This window comes from Hordeum vulgare, chromosome 7H (genome assembly GCF_904849725.1).
Source record: "Hordeum vulgare subsp. vulgare chromosome 7H, MorexV3_pseudomolecules_assembly, whole genome shotgun sequence".
NCBI classification, from domain to species: Eukaryota; Viridiplantae; Streptophyta; class Magnoliopsida; order Poales; family Poaceae; genus Hordeum; species Hordeum vulgare.
In genome coordinates this window covers 89,962,229-89,981,252 of record NC_058524.1, presented here as the reverse complement: position 1 = coordinate 89,981,252, position 19,024 = coordinate 89,962,229, and positions in this window count along the sequence as shown.

Genomic DNA, 19,024 nt, shown 5'->3' with positions numbered 1-19,024 from the left:
TTGCAACTCTTCGTGCTATTTCTCCGCTGAATCCTGCGTCTTCTCTTTCGACACCTGAAAGTTGTTAACTGTGTAAAATAAGCCAAAACACTATAAGTACATCATCATAAAGTGAAATATATCAATGAATAGAGACAAATTATGATACAAAATAGTGATGCATTTTGGACGTATCGGTAGCAAAGTCCCTTCTCTCTTTTTATCTCATTTTTTTATTATGGTGGGCTCATCTAGCCTCCCCATCTTTATTTTTTCACTCGTACAATGCTCTAATAATGATGATCATCACACTTTTATTTACTTACAGCTCATGGATAACTCGATATGATGAATGAAGCAACATGACTCCAATATGAATGCCTCTGGAAGTGTACCGGGATGTGCAATGATCTAGCGTGACATGTATTCAACATATGAAATTTGGTGGCTTTGCCACAAATGCTATTATGAATGGTGGCTTTGCCACAAATACTATGTCAGCTCTATATGATCATGCAAAGCAATATGATGATGAATGAACTGTTGGGAATATGCCCTACAGGCAATAATAAATAGTTATTATTATGTTTCATGTTTAAAGATAATCGTTTATTATCCATGCTATGATTGTATTGAATGAAAACATAAATGCATGTGGATACATAGACAAAACAATGTCCCTAGCAAGCTTCTAGTTGGCTAGCCAGTTGATCAATGATAGTCAAGGTTTTCTAGCTATATGCAAGTGTTGTCACTTGATAACTGGATCACATCATTAGGAGAATCATGTGATGGTCTAGACCCAAACTATGAGCGTAGCATATTGATCGTGTCATTTTATTTCTATTGTTTTCTGCATGTCAAGTATTTATTCCTGTGACCATGAGATCATATAACTCACTGGCACCGGAGGAATACCTTGTGTGCATCAAACGTCACAACGTAACTGGGTGACTATAGAGGTGTTCTACAGGTATCTCTGAAGGTGTCCGTTGAGTTAGTATGTATCAAGACTGGGATTTGTCACTCTGTGTGACGGACAGGTATCTCGGGGCCAACTCGGCAATACAACATCACACACAAGCCTTGCAAGCAATGTGACTAAGTGTAAGTCACGGGATCTTGTATTACGGAACGAGTAAAGAGACTTGCCGGTAACGAGATTGAAATAGGTATGCGGATACCGACGATCAAATCTCGGGCAATTAACATACCGAAGGACAAAGGGAATGAAATACGGGATTATATAAATCCTTGACACTGAGGTGCAACCGATAAGATCTTCAGAAAATATGTAGGATCCAATATGGGCATCTAGGTCCCGCTATTGGATATTGACCGAGGAGTGCCTCGAGGCATGTCTACATAGTTCTCGAACCCGCAGGGTGTCCACACTTAAGGTTCGATTATGTTTTAGTATAATTGAGTTATACGTGTGGTTAACGAATGTTGTTCGGAGTCCCGGATGAGATCATAGACGTTACGAGGGTTTCCGGAATGGTCCGGAAACGAAGATTGATATATAGGATGGTTTCATTTGGTCACCGGAAAGTTTCGGGCATTACCGGCAGTGTACCGGGAGTAACGAATGTGTTCTGGGTGTTCACCGGGAGGGGCCGACCCACCCGGGAGTGAGCCCAAGGCCCTAGGGTGGCGCCACAAATCCTTAGTGGGCTGGTGGAGTCAGCCCAAGAGGGCTATGACGCCACATAAGAAAATACCAAAAGAAAAAGAAAAAGAAAGGGAAAGAGGGAGGTGGGAAGGAAGAGGAGGACTCCTTCTTCCCAAACCGAATTGAGGAGGAGTCCTCCTCCTCCTAGCGGCCGGCGCACCTTGAGGGACTTGTCCCTCAAGTCTAGCCCATCCCCCTCCCTCCTATATATAGTGGTGGTTTAGGGCTTTTTGAGACACAACTTTGCCATGTGCAACTCTAGCCTATACCACACAGTTTCACCTCTAGATCGGATTTCTGCGGAGCTCGGGCGGAGCCCTGCACGAGTAGATCATTGATACGTCTCCAACGTATCTATAATTTTTGATGGTTTCATGCTGTTATCTTATCAAACTTTGGATGTTTTGTATGCCTTTTATATCCTTTTTGGGACTAACCTATTAACTCAGTGCCAAGTGCCAGTTCCTGTTTTTTCCGTGTTTTTGACCGTTTTCAGAGGAGGATTTTAAACGAAGTCCAAACGGAATAAAACTTCCAAAAAGATTTTTTCCGAAACAGAAGACGATCGGGAGACTTGAGAACTAAGGCAGAGGGTCACCAAGGACCCCACAAGCCCCCTAGCCGCGGCCAGGGGGCGCGGCTACGAGGCTTGTGGGCCCCCTGGGCCTCCTCTTCCGTAGCTCCTTCGCCTATATACTCCCTAAAATGCGAGAAAAAATCAGGAGATCAACGAAAATACTTTTCCGCCGCCGCAAACTTCTGTCTCCGCAAGATCCCATCTGGGGCACGTTCTGGTGCCCTTCCGGAGGGGGGATTCGGATACGGAGGGCTTCTTCATCAACACCATGACCTCTCCGATGATGCGTGAGTAGTTCACCATAGACCTACTGGTCCATAGCTAGTAGCTAGATGGCTTCTTCTCTCTCTTGGATCTTCAATACAAAGTTCTCCATGATCTTCATGGAGATCTATCTGATGTAATCTTCTTTTGCAGTGTGTTTGTCGAGATCCGATGAATTGTGGATTTATGATCAGATTATCTATGAATCTTATTTGAGTTTCTTCTGATCTATTATATGCATGATTTCATATCCTTGTAATTCTCTTTGAGTTGCGGGTTTTGTTTGGCCAACTTGATCTATGATTCTTGCAATGGGAGAAGTGCTTGGTTTTGGGTAGCGAGGCACGCATCGTGTTGTTGCCATCAAGGCTAAAAAGATGGGGTTTTCATCATTGGTTTGAGTTTATCCCTCTACATCATGTCATCTTGCTGAAGGCGTTACTCTGTTTGTCATGAACTCAATACACTAGATGCATGCTGGATAGCGGTTGATGTGTGGAGTAATAGTAGTAGATGGAGAAAGTATCGGTCTACTTGTCTCGGACGTGATGCCTATATGTATGATCATTGCCTTAGATATCGTCATGACTTTGCGCGGTTCTATCAATTGCTCGACAGTAATTTGTTCACCCACCGTAATATTTGCTATTTTGAGAGAAGCCTCTAGTGAACACTATGGCCCTCGGGTCTACTTCACACCATATTTTTAGTCTTACTCTTTTACTTCGTTGCACTTTCCGCCTTCAGATCTCACTTTGCAATCAATCTTGAAGGGATTGACAACCCCTTTATAGCGTTGGGTGCAAGATCTTTTGTGTTTGCGTAGGTACTCTGGACTTGACGTGATTCTCCCACTGGATTGATACCTTGGTTCTCAAACTGAGGGAAATACTTACTGCTCTTGTGTTGCATCACCCTTTCCTCTTCAAGGGAAAAACCAACGCAAGCCTAGTCTCCGTCAACGTGCCATTTTCTGGCGCTGTTGTCTGTTGCCGTAGCAATCATCACCACCACCGGAGCACCGTCATGCTGCCGGAGAACTCATCTACTTCTCCGTCTTGCTTGCTGGATCAAGAAGGCCGAGATCATCGTCGAGTTGTATGTGTGTTGAACGTGGAGGTGCCGTCCGTTCGGCGCTAGATCGGAACAGATCGTGGGACCGATCGCGGGACGGTTTGAGGGACGTGAAGACGTTCCACTACATCAACCGCGTTTCTAAACGCTTCCCGATGTGTGATCTACAAGGGTACGTACATATAATCTCCACTCGTAGATGGACATCACCATGATAGGTCTTCGTGTCCGTAGGAAATTTTTTGTTTCCCATGCAACGTTCCCCAACACGAACTAGTCATGTGAAGTGACGATGGAATTTGCATGGAAATATATCTTGGAATGGCTATGAAAATGCCATAATAGGTAGGTATGGTGGCTGTTTTGAGGCGGATATAATAAGGCTTATGTGCAATAGAGCGTATCATGTAACGGCGTTTGGATGCATCGGCGAAAGTTGCACCAAACCTCGAGGTGAGAATGGGTTGTGCACGATACTAGAGAGGCTAGCAAAAATGAGGAGGTGAAATTGTGTATGTCCATGGTGTCACATTAGTAATAAATAACTCATATACTTATTGCAAAGTTTTATTAGTCTTATCACAAATCAAAGTACTACTCGCATGCCCCGAGGGAGAGGGTTGATAGGAATTAACCATCATACGACTCCGACTCGAAACAACACTAGGTTTTCAACAAGGAATAGAAATGCTCCGACATCATCACCATGCCCTTTTAATTTTTTTCAGATGAACAAGAAGTTTAACATCTATTAATATAGACACCTCTCTGAATTAATAATAATTCACTCACACATTTTCATATCACCACATCAATATCATTAACCACAATTTCTCCATATGTGCTACATGATGGTTTTAATTATCGCCTATTGAACACACATTATTTTTTATATAGTCTTATGACCCATGCAAATTACCATCACTATCTGTCAAGAACTCAAACAAATATAAGTGAAGAACGAGAGCATATTATTTCTATAAAATCTACATGCCACCGTGCTCAAAAAGATATAAGTGAAGTACTAGAGCAACTGCTAAGCTCAAAATACATAAGTGAAGCACATAGAGTATTCAAAATCATGATGATGGTGTCTCTATCTATAATAGGTGTGTCCAGCAAACAATGATTGTGCAAAACTGAAAGTAAAAGTAAACAAAAGCAAACTACGCTCCAAGTAAAACTCATATTATGTGATGAATAAAATATAGCTCCAAGTAACATACCGATGGATTGAGACGAAAGAGGGGATGCCTTCAAGGGATGTCCCCAAGCTTAGATGCTTGAGGCTTCCTAAAATATTACCTTGGGGTGCCTTGGGCATCCTCAATATTAGGATCTTTCCACTTCTCATTCCTTTGTCCATTGAAATAATACCCAAAAGTTGAAAACTTCAATCACGCTATACTCAACAAAACTTCGTGAGATCGTTCATATAGGCAACATAATAAACACTTTTAGATAATGTTATAAATAAATTATTATATTATTTTATCATAAGGTACTGTATTCTAACTTATCCATGGCTTATACCCCACGATATAATCCATAGTATAATCAAAACAAGCAAACTATGCATGCAAAAACAGAATCTGTTTAAAACAGAACAATGTGCGGTAATATATTGAATTTACATACTTATATAAATCAAAAAATTCTGAAAAAATATGACGATTGGGGAATTTATATATAAGTGCTACGTAAAAAACTTAAGCTTAAAAAGATATATTCTAGTAAAATCAGAAAAATTCTGCACTGGCGTCAAAGTTTCTGTTTTTGCAACGTATCAACTCTACTCATCATGCAAATCATCCCAAAGGCTTTACTTGGCACAAACAATAATTAAAACATAGAAACATAATAATTACAACAATAATAATCATGTCATCACACACTAACAGAAAATAAAGAAAACTTTAAGATAACTATTGGGTTGCCTCCCAGCAAACGCTATTGTTTTACGTCCCTAGCTAGGCATAATGCATAGTTTCAAGTGTTATCATCCTTGTTCGTAAGGGACGTAGTGTCATACGTAAATCCGTTTCTAACACAAAGAACATCAAGCTTTTTTCTATGATATCAAGACTTGTATTGCATAGCATGATATTCCCGTGAATCTTGGAGGTAGAGTTGAACACTCCCCTAAAATTGGACTCCAAACTAGTTCTAGCCTCTTTAATTAAATTAGTTTGACGATGGCACACTAGTATAGCCGGTTCAATGGTTTCTATTTTGGGTCGCCCAAATACACTTTTCATCTTATCATAGGTGTCGAAAGCATTATTTCCAAGGAAATCCTTTTCAAACATGGAGTCCAAGACACGTCTATGGGAAAGGGAGAAGCCAACATAAAAACTTCTGAGAAGCAAATTGATATGACTCTTAGGATTCTCTCTAGCTTGTACTGTTAGTAGTCTATCCCCAGCTTCCTTGTGTGACTCATCACCTACTTGCTTAAAGTCCAAGATTGGGGAACCCTCTCCAAAGTAAGGAGGGAGAGGCATATCCGTAGCGGAGTTAGCCATGACGTAAATTGCTCAAACTAGAAAGAGAAAATGTAATCTAGTGACAAGCTAAGCAAGCAAAGATAAATATGTTTGTATTTTTTTATAAGATAGACTAAATATACGATAAAATAAAAATAGGAACAAGTGAATGAAATTTTATGTGGAGTTACTTGATAGTTGGTGATGATATTCCCCGGCAACGGCGCCAGAAATCCTTCTTGTTGCTCATGATCCGCGTTGGGTTTCCTGTGAAGAGGAACGGGTAATTGCAGCACAAAGTGGGTAAGTATTTCCCTCAGTTATGAAACCAAGGTTTACTGAACCAATAGTAATATCAGCACACAACTGTCTTCAGCGGCTGCACACAAAAGAACAAACAACTTGCACCCAACACGGACAAGAGGGTCTCATTATTTGCAAGCGCATGAGGTGTGTAGATAATTGTAAAATTCAAAATAAAATAAAAGTAAAAAATGGAAGCAAGATGTTGGAGGTTTTACCAATATGTTGTGAATAAACCCGGGGGCCATAGCTTTCCCTAGTGGCATCTCCCATGAAAATAACCATACGCTGGGTAAACAAATTATTGTTGGGCAATTGATAGAAGAGCGGATAGTTATGCGATTTTCACGGCAATGATCATGTAAATATGGCCACCACATCCATAAACAAATAGGACGACTCCTGCCTGCACCTATTACTATTACATCACTACAAGAGCGCTTCTATGCTTGGCTCTCTATGTATTAAGTTCATGATGAACGAAGTAATTCTTGGAGTAAGAAGACTTTATGTAGACAAAGTAAACTCAACTAATATGAATCAACCCCATCGTTTTACCCTTAGTAGCAGCAACACAAAGATGCAACTTGTCCCCTTCTATCACTATGATATAGAAACTCGCCAAGTTGAACCTACCACAACGCACCTCTCTCAATGAAGAAATATCAATCTAGTTGGCCAAACTATCTCAATAGATCGAAGAGAATTACAAAGCTATCATAATCATGGACATAAGAATCATATTATATATCAGAGGAGACTCAAATATGTATCATGAATAATCTGAACATAAACCCACAATTCATCGGATCCCAACAAATGCACCGTACAAAAGAGTTACATCATATGGATCAAAGGGAATATGCGATGATCAATGTATTGAAGATCAAAGAGAGAGATATGCCATCTAGGTACTACTATGGACCCAATAGGTCTATGTTGAACTACTCACACATCATCACGAGGGCATCAAGGTTGATGAAGTAGCCCTTCATGATCGATCCCCCCTGTGAGAGAGTGGTGGAACGAAGCTCTAGATGGCCTCCCATAGGAACCGAGACTTGCGGCAGCATAAAAAGTGTTTCGGGACCTCTCGGCCTTCTTCCAATGCTCCATAGTCTTCTTTTGGTCGAGAAAAAAATCACAAAAAGTTTCAGGTCAATTGGGCTTCGTTTGGTACTCGAATCTGAAAAGTGGAAAAACACACAGAAAACAACAACTAGCACTGGGCACTTGGTCAATATGTTAGTGCTCCAAAATAATATAAATTGGTAGATAAGTGCCTAAAAGGTGTTCCAAATTGATAATATAATAGCATGGAACAATAAAAATTATAGATACATCGGAGACGTATTACTCAGGCACAACATTCTCACCCTGAAACTGAAACCCTTGATCGTAGATATGTTCGGGGCACTCATCTTCTACGATCATATTGTGCATAATCACACAAGTTGTCATCACCTCCCATAATTTCTTGGTGCTCTAAGTTCTACAAGGATACCAAACGATGCCCCATCGATATTGCCAAACACCAAAGGCACGCTCGACGTCCTTCCTAGCACTCTCTTGCTCTTGGGAAAATATTTTCCTCTTCTCTCCGACAAGGTCAGGGATTGTATTCACAATAGTGGTTGATACGTCCATTTTGCATCATGCTTTCATGTTGATATTTATTGCTTTGTGGGCTGTCATATTACCTTGTGGTACCATATTTATGCCTTTTCTCTCTTATTTTGCAAGGTTTATTTGAAGAGGGAGAATTCAGGCGGCTGGAATTCTGGACTGGAAAAGGAGCAAATCTTAGTCCACTATTCTGCACATCTCCAAAAGCCCTGAAAAGTTACTTGGAGTTTTTTGGGATTATATAAAAAATACTGGGCGAAAGAATTACCGGAGGGGGGCTGCCAGGGCGCCACAAGCCCTGCCACCGCCACCACCCCACTGGTGGCGGAGCGGGGGCTTGTGGGCTCCCTGACGGCCCACTAGCGCCCCTCTTTTGCTATATGAAGGGTCTTGGTCCAGAAAAAATCATAGGGGAGCTTTTTCGTGGTTTCGCCGCCGCCACGAGGCGGAACTTGAGCAGATCCAATCTAGAGCTCCGGCAGGACGATCGTGCCGGGGAAACTTCCCTCCCAGAGGGGGAAATCGTCGCCATCGTCATCACCAACACTCCTCTCGTCGGAGGGGAGGCATCTTCATCAACATCTTCATCAGCACCATCTCCTCTCCAATCCCTAGTTCATCTCTTGTAACCAATCTTCGTCTGACGACTCCGATTGGTACTTGTAAGGTTACTAGTAGTGTTGATTACTCTTTGTAGTTGATGCTAGTTGGATTACTTGGTGGAAGAGTTTATGTTCAGATCCTTGATGCTATTCATTACACCTCTGATCATGATTATGATTATGCTTTGTGAGTAGTTATTTTTGTTCCTGAGGACATGGGATAAGTCATGTTAATAATAGTCATGTGAATTTGATATTCGTTCGGTATTTTGATATGTTGTATGTTGTCTTTTCCTCTAGTGGTGTTATGTGAATGTCGACTACATAACACTTCACCATACTTGGGCCTAGAGGAAGGCATTGGGAAGTAGTAAGTAGATGATGGGTTGCTGGAGTGACAGAAGCTTAAACCCCAGTCTATGCGTTGCTTCGTGAGGGGCTGATTTGGATCCACTAGTTTAATGCTATGGTTAGACTTTGTCTTAATTCTTATTTTGTAGTTGCGGATGCTTGCGAGAGAGGTTAATCATAAGTGGGATGCTTGTCCAAGTAAGGGCAGTACCCAAGCGCTGGTCCATCCACATATCAAACTATCAAAGTAACGAACGCGAATCATATGAACATGATGAAACTAGCATGACAGAAATTCCCGTGTGTCCTCGGGAGCGTTTTTCCTCCTATAAGACTTTGTTCAGGCTTGTCCCTTGCTACAAAAGGGATTGGGCCACTTGCTGCACCATTTCTACTACTTGTTACTTGTTACTTTTTGCTTGCTACTTTTCACCTCGCTACACAATCACTTGTTACCGCTACTTTCAGTGCTTGCAATTATTACCTTGCTGAAATCCGTTTATGAGAGCCTTCTGCTCCTCATTGGGTTCGACACTCTTACTTATCGAAAGGACTACGATTGATCCCCTATACTTGTGGGTCATCAGTGGTCCACTGAGGATAGATACCATCACCTATGTAGTATCCTTTGTCGTAGTTTTGGACGTTGATGGTATCATTCATCGACGGTTTGTTGCCTTCTACAAGCCCTGCAAACACCGACGAACATTGAAGGACGTTGAAATCATTGTGTGATCTAGTCATGCCGAAGAATGAGTGCCAGATCCAGAGATCTTGTGAGGCCACAACCTCTAGTATGACAGTGCAAGCCCTAACATGGCCCTTATACTACCCTTGCCAAGCAGAAGGGCGGTTCTTCCACTCCCAGTGCATGCAGTCTATGTTGCCAAGCATCCATGGGAAGCCCCTACTGGCATTCATCGCCAACAAGCGGACCGTATCTTGAGGAGTTGGCTCTCTGAAGTACTCAGGGCCAAACACAACAATCACAGCCCTGCAGAACCTGTACATGGACTCTATGCATGTAGATTCGCTCATACGGATGTACTCATCAATGAGATCACCGGGCACTCCGTATGCAAGCATCCGGATGGCTGCAATGCATAAGATGAGAGGACAATCTTTCCAAGGGCGTCCTCTTTGTGCTCGAAATAGTTTTTGTATCCTACCACCCCTCTCTAATACGGTTGAAAACATGTCTAGCCATACAGAAACGCCGCCGAAATTTCTGATGTATGAACAGCAGGTTGGTTGTGTCAAAGTAGTCCTTCCAAAGAAGGAAATGACCACTCGCTCGGTTACGATGCAAAGCCAGAAGGTGTCCCGGGATCGATCCACGAAACAACGACCGCTGGCTATTAAGGTGTTGATGGACCAACACGGCAGCCAAGATCTCCTCCTCATCATTGAACGAGGGATCGTCGGAGTCGCAAAAGGAAATTGTGGAAAAATAACTCGTCAGTGAAGTCCATTTTGTACCTTGGCAAACTGTCAAACAACTTATGGGTGTCGTCTAAGGAGCTGGCCGGCGAAGAGACGCGCGCCTCCCTTGGACCAGGTGACTGGCCTGGAGACGTGCGACGAGTGTGCCAGCATCAGTACGAAGGAGCTTGCGGGGTGGTGAGGCGGCTTCCTGCTCGCGACAGTGTCGGGAGGTAGGGTGGGAAGCTGTCGATATGGGGTGGGAGAGGATGGCCAGTGTGCCACCGACTAGCGAGCTAGGGGAAGGAGTAGTCGGGCGCCGCGCGCGTTCATGTCGTGGCCGCGCCGACGCAAAGGAGGCTAAAAAATGGGTCGGGAATGGGTCGACAGGCGGACGAAAAGTGATCGCGCGTTCGTTTGGATTGGCGCATTGGGCCAGCTTTTCTATCTGCCGGGATCCAAACGGACGCACACGAACAGAATGGATCTCCGCGTTGGAATTGCTCTCAGGGGTGTCAGTCAATCCAAACGTTTGAAGCCCGTTTAAAAAGCTTGTGTGGGTATGAATAGACATTGACCGGACTGTCCGTCCGGATGTTTGAGACGGGTTTGGGACGCCCGACTATAGATACTCTAAGGCGATACTTGCGGTGTGTTTGGTAGCATTCCCAACCTATCATGGTTGTTTTTCTCTGATACATGCTGACTGTAGACACGTTGAGTACATATATTTGATGTTGTTTGATAGCGGTGTATGTGCTCAGACATATTAAGCTGAGAATCTATTTGGTAACTTGCATTTGTTTACACATGTCGCCACACAGTGTAGCAACCAGTCTTTTCAAATAAATCAACAAAACATTTCAAAAATGTGAACAATTTTTTGAGAGACGAGATTTTTTTGAAAATATAAACATTTTTTAAATTCCAAAGTTCTTTTTGAAAGTTTGAAAATTTTGAAAATTTTAAATTATTTTTGAAATTCTGAATATTTTTTGAAAAATCTAAATTTTAGAAATCCAAATACTTTTGAGAAATTGAAAAAAAGAAACTTTGTAACTTTTTTGAATATTTTAACAAATTTATCTGGATACTTTTTGAAAACTTTAACAATTTTTAAAAATCAAGACATTTCTTGAAATTTGATTTTTTTTGGAAATCTGGATACTTTTTGGTATTCTAAACATTTTTTCAAAATTATTTTTCTTTTCTAAATTTTAAATATTTTTTAAACGCATTGTCGCTCGATCCATTAGTACATGCTGACCATTCTACAATTGTTGGGATGTTCACTCTTCGTGTATGCTAAAAGAGTATTTATGAATTTACCGCATGAGCTCAACAGTTTCCTTTTTGACTCATTTTTAAGTGTTTGATAGCCTGTACGAGGCCTTTTTATGTTTAAGAAGGCCTCGTATAGGCTATGAAACACTAAGAAGAAAACTGTTGAGCTCATGCAACCAATTCATTCTACCAAACACACTCTTTTTTTTTAAAGATCCAGCTGATGGCTGGCATACATATAGATAGCAGGAAGCAAGGCAGGAATACAAAAGGGTGGGGTTGATCAAAAGATCATAAAGGACAAAACAGGAAGAAAACCTCCTAAAAAGAGGGTGAAAACGAGGTAGCCTGGCACAGACGCCGGACTCCTCACGTAATTTCCCCAAACGGGTGCTCTAGAGAAACTGCTCCTGCTTGCCTCCAAGACTGAAGAGTTGTTGTGATGGAGGTGGATATGCTTGCTGCTCTTGCTGTTTTGTTTCTGAAAGTGCACTCGTTCCTTTCTTTCCAGATTTCTGACAGAACGAGCACGATCATTGTCCTGGTTCCTTTTTTGTACTCAGGTCTTGCCTTGCATATCATCTTGGTGATGATCTCTCTGGCAGTTTTGTTGTGGGCCCAAATTGTTGGGCTTAGTGAGGCGCATCCTCTGTGAGATGTCGTCTCCACCCATACTGCTGTTGCAACGTTGCATTTCCAGAAAAGATGATCTGCTGATTCTAGATTTCTGAGGCATAGCTGACAGAAATAGCTGTTTTGCCAGCCCCTTCTTTGCAATCTGTCGTTGCACCAGAGCCTATTTTTTGTCAGCAGCCATATGAATATCTTGAGCCTTTGCGGTGCCCAAGTTTTCCATGTAAAGTTGCTGATTTCCGACGTTGTCCTTCCTAGGAATTGAGCTTTGTATGCTGAGTTGGCAGTGTAAGTCCCCGAGGCCTCATGTCTCCATTTGATTTGGTCGCTTGCTTGCTCTATCAGCTGGATGTCCGCTTCCTGGATCCATCTATGCAGACGGAGGACGTCCACCCAAAGGTGCGTTGTATCTCCGTGCGCAAGGTCGGCTATCCATGTGTTGCCTTGTAGCGCCTCTTTCACAGTCCTATTTTTTCTACGTGAGTGCCTAAAGAGCGACGGGTATACCGTCTTTAGCGCCCCCTCACCCGTCCAGGGGCATTTCCAGAAGGAGGCCGTTGTTCCATCCCCCAGGGTGACTGACGTGGAGGCGGTACAAAATGCTCGATCGTCGTCATCGCATGGCAGCTGCATGCCGTTCCATGGCCTTTGCGGACTTGTCCATGACAGCCATAGCCATCTCAGTCGGAGCGCTCTCGAGAAGCGATGCAGATCCAACACCCCTAGGCCACCGCTCTCCACTGGGGAGCAAACTATTGGCCAACTAACCTTGCATTTTCCTCCACTGATATCTTCTTCATGTGCCCATAGGAAGCGGCGCCTAACCTTGTCTATCTCGTCGAGGAATTTTTTGGGCACTCTCGGGACGGCTAGGGCGAAAGTTGGCAGCGCGGTGAGTACGCTGCGAACCAGGACCCGTCTCCCTGCGATGTTCATTAGCTTCCCTTTCCATCCAACTAGCTTAGCTCTAATCCTATCTAGGATGAATTGAATGTGTACCAAGCGAATCCTGCTAAGGGTGAGAGGTAGTCCCAGGTATTTTATTGGGAAGCCTACCCTCTCCCCTCCGAAGGCTGCGAGCACAGCGTCGAGATCTATGCCTTCACAGCGTATTGCCGAGACAGTAGACTTGGCAGGGTTGATGTGCAGACCCGTGGCACTTCCGAAGTCTACTAGAATGCCCATAATCTCTTCAATTTCTTCCTGTATGGGATTTGCGAAGATGACGGCATCATCCGCATAAAGGCTAAGCCGTAGCGAGATGTCTCTGTCTGGCAGTGGCTGGAATCTGTTCATCTCAGTGGCCCTACACAGGAGCCTGTGCATGGTGTCGATGGCTAGGATAAAAAGGAGTGGGGACAGCGGGTCTCCCTGTCGCAGACCCCTTTTGTGCCAGATAGGTCTGCGCGCGGCGCCATTTAGCGTTACCATAGACGATGCAGAGCTAAGGAGTAGTGCTATCCAATCTCGTCATCTTGCTGTGAACCCTAGATGCTGCAGTAGTTTTAATAGGTATTCCCAGGAGACGTTGTCGAAGGCTCTTGCAATGTCTAGCTTCAGCAGCAGCGCGGGGGTCTTCTTTCTGTGTAGAGTTCTAACGGCATTTTGTACGTAGAGGAAGCTGTCTTGCGTTGACTTGGCACATAAGAAAGCTGATTGTGCTGGCGAGATTAAGCTGTCGATGACCGTAGCTAGTCTTCTTGATAGAACCTTAGCTATAAGCTTGGAGATTGAATGAATTAGACTTATCGGTCTGTAGTCCTGCACCTCGGAGGCTCCTTCCTTCTTTGGCACTAGTACTATCGTGGCAGAGTTAAGTTTGGAGAAGTCTCCTCTAGTTAGGTGATAGAAGTTGTGAAAAGCCTCCATCATGTCTTCCTTAATTAGAGCCCAGCTCATTTTGAAGAAAGTCCCCGTGAAACCATCCGGTCCCGGTGCCTTCTCCGAAGGTGATGCCTTGACTGCATCCCATACTTCCCCTTCTGTGAAAGGGTTGTCCAAACCTCTCCCATGAACTGATGGTAGTTGTAAGGAAGCCCAGTCTATTGTGACGGTGCGGGTAGCTGTTTTCCCTAACCCTTCGTTGAAATGCCTATAGATGACTTCTTCTTTGTGTTGGTGTGTCGTAGCTATGCCGTCGCCAGCCTTTAAAGTGTGGATGAAGTTTTTCCGCCGCCTTGCTCTCATCTTGATGTGGAAGAATTTTGTTCCCGCGTCGTCCATCCTAAGCCATGTAAGCCTAGATGCCTATCGCCGTCGTGCACGCTCGACCGCAGCAAGGCCGAGCATACGTAGCTTGAGGAGTTTTCGAAGATCAAACTCTGCATCTGAGAGACGCCTACTTTCTTGCGCTACATCGAACCTAAGGACTAATTCTGCCGCCAGGTGGAATTGCAATTTGGTATCGCTGAAGAAGGATTTGCTCCAAATCTTCAGGTCCCGTGCAGTTTGCGTCATTTTGGTGAGGAGACGATGGAAAGCACAGGTAGACTGCACTGGTCTATTCCAGGCCCGTTCAACCGTGTCGTGGAACCGCGGGAACCCAGGCCAGAAGTTTTCAAATTTGAACATGGCGGGGCGTGTAGTTGCTGATGTGTCGGTGAGTACTAGCGGGCAGTGGTCGGAGGTGGCCGTGGATGCCGCGTGCAGTGACGCCGAGGGGAATTGGCATTCCCATTGAAGGTTGCAGAAGAACTTGTCGATGCTAACTAGCGTCGGGTTTTGTCGCTCGTTGCTCCACGTGTAGCGGCGGTTTGTACATCTAATTTCCTTCAACCCGGCAGTGTCGATGGCCTTCCTGAACCTGCCCATGAGCCTCCTGTTGAGGTTAAGGTTATTTTTGTCCCTAGCCTCGTAAAATAGGTTGAAATCGCCGTTTATCAACCACGGCTCCGCAAGCGGTGGCGTAGAGAAAGATAGCTCGCGGAGGAACGCCTCCTTCCTGGCATCATTCGCTGGACCATAGACCGAGGATAGCCAGAAAGGCTGGCTCTATCCTAGCAGGGTGACCTTTGCAGTGATTGCAAAAATCCCTACCGCATGCGAAACTATTGTAGCGAGCTCTTTATTCCATACGATTGCCGCCCCCCCCCCCCCCGCTCGTGCCGATCGCCGGAAGAGCGATGCATTCTGTGAGTTGTGTTCCTCCTATCTCCTGCACTAGTTGTGGTGTCCATGCGTCTATCTTTGTCTCTTGTAGGCACAAAATTGCTGCTCGCAATGATTTTGCCATCGCACACACTGATTCCCTCTTTGCTGGTTGGTTTAGACCTCTAACATTCCAACACATGATCGGGGGTAGCTTGTCACTCATGGGGGGAACTAACAAGTCTCCGGTGACTATATTTCGTTGGCCTTTGGCCCAGAACAAACACCTCCAACATAACCGGGGATCGCCGTCGCCCACCAATAGGCCCCAAGCTACGACGGCGATAGGATACGGCCTCGCTAACCTTACACCAGGGAAAGAAACCTAGCTCTAACCGGCTGCCCGCCGGTCGCCACCGGATAAAAACGAAGTTTACTCTTATCATAACTAGACTACGGCCTTCTCGGCCACTACGTCGGGGCCGGCCATGCGAGCCATGGCTGAAAGGGCCTCCCCGTCAAGGCGGGTGAGTTTGGCGATGACCGCGATGTCGCTGTCCGAGAGAGGCTCATCGAAGCGTCGAATTAGTGCCTTTGCTACGTCCTCAGTCATCTTCTCCTTCGGTCCTAGCAGCCCTAGCTCCTTGACGAGACGGAGGGAGGCATGCTGTGCTACCGGGACGGTGGACGTGTTTGCTTCCTGCCGCGCATTGTGCCTGGTCGGAGCAGCCTGCACTCTGCTCTTCGGCGGCGGCACAGACCTTCTGGTGGGTGGCGCGGCCAGCAGAGGGGGCCTACACTCGCGGAAGAGGCCAGGTTCCCTGCTGCCGCTTGCTTCGACGAGCTCGAGCTGGCTCACACGGCTGGTCACAGCTCCCAGCTGGACCTCCATCGTGCGCGCGGAGGAGGGAGTCGCCCTGTTGAAGTGGTCGTAGTCGGACAGCGTGGGACTGAAGGCGTCTAGCTGCAGCACCTCCCCTGCTGCCTCGAGCAGAGATCCTTCGTCGAAGTGCAGTGGCTCGGCCAGAACGGCGTCTGCTGCCGCCTGAACGTCTGTCGCCGTGCCGTCGACTACGGGGGAGGTCATCGGCTGCTTGCTCGCTGTTTTGAAGAACTCATCCACCGGGTCCTTTCCCGTGGTCTCGGCGTGAGCCTCACGCGGCTGTGTTGGTCTGACAGGGGGGGTGGCGGAGGCCTGGACCTGCCCCGCTGCGCGTGATGCTGCCTCCCGACCGAGACCCTCCTCTCGCCGCGGCGGCGGCCGGAGGAGTCCCGTGACCGGCGTCTTGGCGCTGGAGAGCGGCTGCGCTGCCGAGGAGCCGGTGGTTGTGTGGGGACTGTCGGAGCGCGGCTACGGCGGAGAAGAACGTCCTTCCAGGAGCGGTGTTCTCCCCCCCCTCGGGTCACCATCCCCGTCGCCGTCTTGCTCTCGGCCGCTGCGAGCCATTCCCCGACAGCCGACGCTGGCCACCGGCGCGCGGGCCTGGCGCTTCTTTCTTCCCCCATCTTGGTCGTCCTGTATCCCCATTGTCCAAGACGCGGGCGCGACCGCCGGGAAGGGGGCGTCGTCGCCATCCGAATCGGAGGACGGGAGTCCGCTCCGCTCGAAGTGGGAAGAACGGGGGGACGGAGGGGTCCAATCTTCAACGCGGTCGACGTGGATGAGCATGGAGTACTCGGCCGTCGCCGGTGGTGGAGCTACTCTTCTGTCTGGTGGGGAGAATCCCACCATCTCCTCGACACGGCCTGCTCCCCTCGGAAGGATCCCGAGGCAGTGTTTGGTGGGGATGCTTCCGACGTCGTCGGTCCAAACCCAGCACGCAAACGTCTTCGTGTGGCCTCGCTCGAGCGTCCTGCTGTCGAGGCGATCCACTCTGACCCTCCTCCCGAGGATCTCCTCCGCCCCCTCGACAGACCAGAGGTGCATGGGGACGCCCTCGATGACGACTCGGACATGGAGCAGCAGTGAGCCGAACGAGGCGTGGTCGTGCTCGTGCCAGGAGGTGACGTTGAAGACGGCTCCGTCAACCCGGATGGATGCCCGGCGCAGTGCATTGACCTGCTGTGCCGGCTGGGAGAAGATCACCAGGTAGTGCTCCGGGTGGTGCGCCGTGACGCGCAGCGAGTGCTCGGGCACTGCGAGCTGCGCCTCCAGGGCCCTTCCCACCGCCATGGGGGACGATGCGTTGACGCCGTCGGCGGCAGACAGGGTGACGGCGTGGCTTCTGAGGAAGAAAATTGCCTGGTCTACTGCCGGCGAGGGAACAGTCACCGAGCGGCTGTCCCTGGGCCGCCTCGCAGGGTCGATGTGGTGTAGCATTGTAGGCTTCAGCGGCGACATGAGAGAAGCGACCGGGGGCGGAGGGAAGCAGACGCGCGCTTGTAGCGGCTGGCCAGGAGCAGGCGGGCCTAGCCGGCTGCGAGCCGAGACCGGCGCCCCGGAGGGAGACGGCGACGAGGGCAGCTCCTGGCGATGTCGCCAGCTCTTCTGCAGAGTACGCAGTGAATGGGGTCTCTGCACTCTGCCCTGCGGTGCTTGCTACTGAGACACCGAAAACAGCTTCCTCTGAACTGACTTAAGAAGGCCGGCGGGGCTGCAGCTCTGCCCGAGGGGCGGTTCTGCCTCGTATCCGCACAGCGCTGCCCGGGGACCAACGGGTCTGCCGAGGCAACGCGTCCCCTCCGGCGAGCCACCTCTGACCATTGCCCAACCAGCCCCGAAATGGGAAGCGGAGGAGCGACGACTATTGACATGAGGCGACGGGACGGCAAGGGCGCCGCAGCGACAGCGGGGTCCGGGCGCGGCGCATTTACGGCGGGTCCTGGGGAGCGCGGCCTCGGCCGGTCCGTCGGCTGCAGGAGTGCAAAAGAGGGTGCCGCGCTGGGTCCGGGTTGGAAAAGGGGGGAGCCTTCCTGCGCCGAGGAGGAGCATTCACCCCGCAGCAGGATTCGCGGCGGCGCTGGGGGGTCCCGCAGCAGGATTCGCGGCGGCGCGGGGGGATCGCGCGGAGACTTAGATGCCGGAGAAGCCGGAGGAGACGCGTCCCGTCCCGCGGATCCAGCCCCGCGCTTGACGGCAGCGCGGGCAGGCGAGTGACCAACGGATCTTGGCGCGCGGCTCGGGGCCATGAAGGCTGGTGGGTGGCCGCCGCGGCCAGAGCGGCCCGCGGCGCGGAGGGGGGATGGGGGGGGGGAGGGGCTCCCTAGTTCATGCCCAAGAGGGGTCGCTCTCGCCCGTAGGTCCTGGTGGCCGCACGAACGAAGGTTGTTTGAGCGGCAGTTTCCAGGTGCGGCGGAGGCCGCGATCCACACGATCGACGGAGATCCCAAACACACTCTTGAAGAAGACTGTTGGCGCCGGAGCTAGGATTGGGAGTAGAAGCCTGGCTAGCACTCCTTTTCTTCGTCCTGCATTCCTCATTTTACAGAGTACTTTGTTTTCCTTTGACGCGTATTTTTCAGAGCACTTTAGACGAAAACCTGCACCTTTCGTAATGCGGGAGGTCGTTGGGCTTGCCCTAGCATCGGTGTTCGCCTTCAGTCCTCGGCGGCAGCTGGTTGTCGATCGGAGGCCACGGCAACCATGGTCTGGACGGCATTGATTCTCCGACCGGGGTACCATGTACAACGTGGGCGCAACTGGCTTCAATTTCGCTTTTGTCCG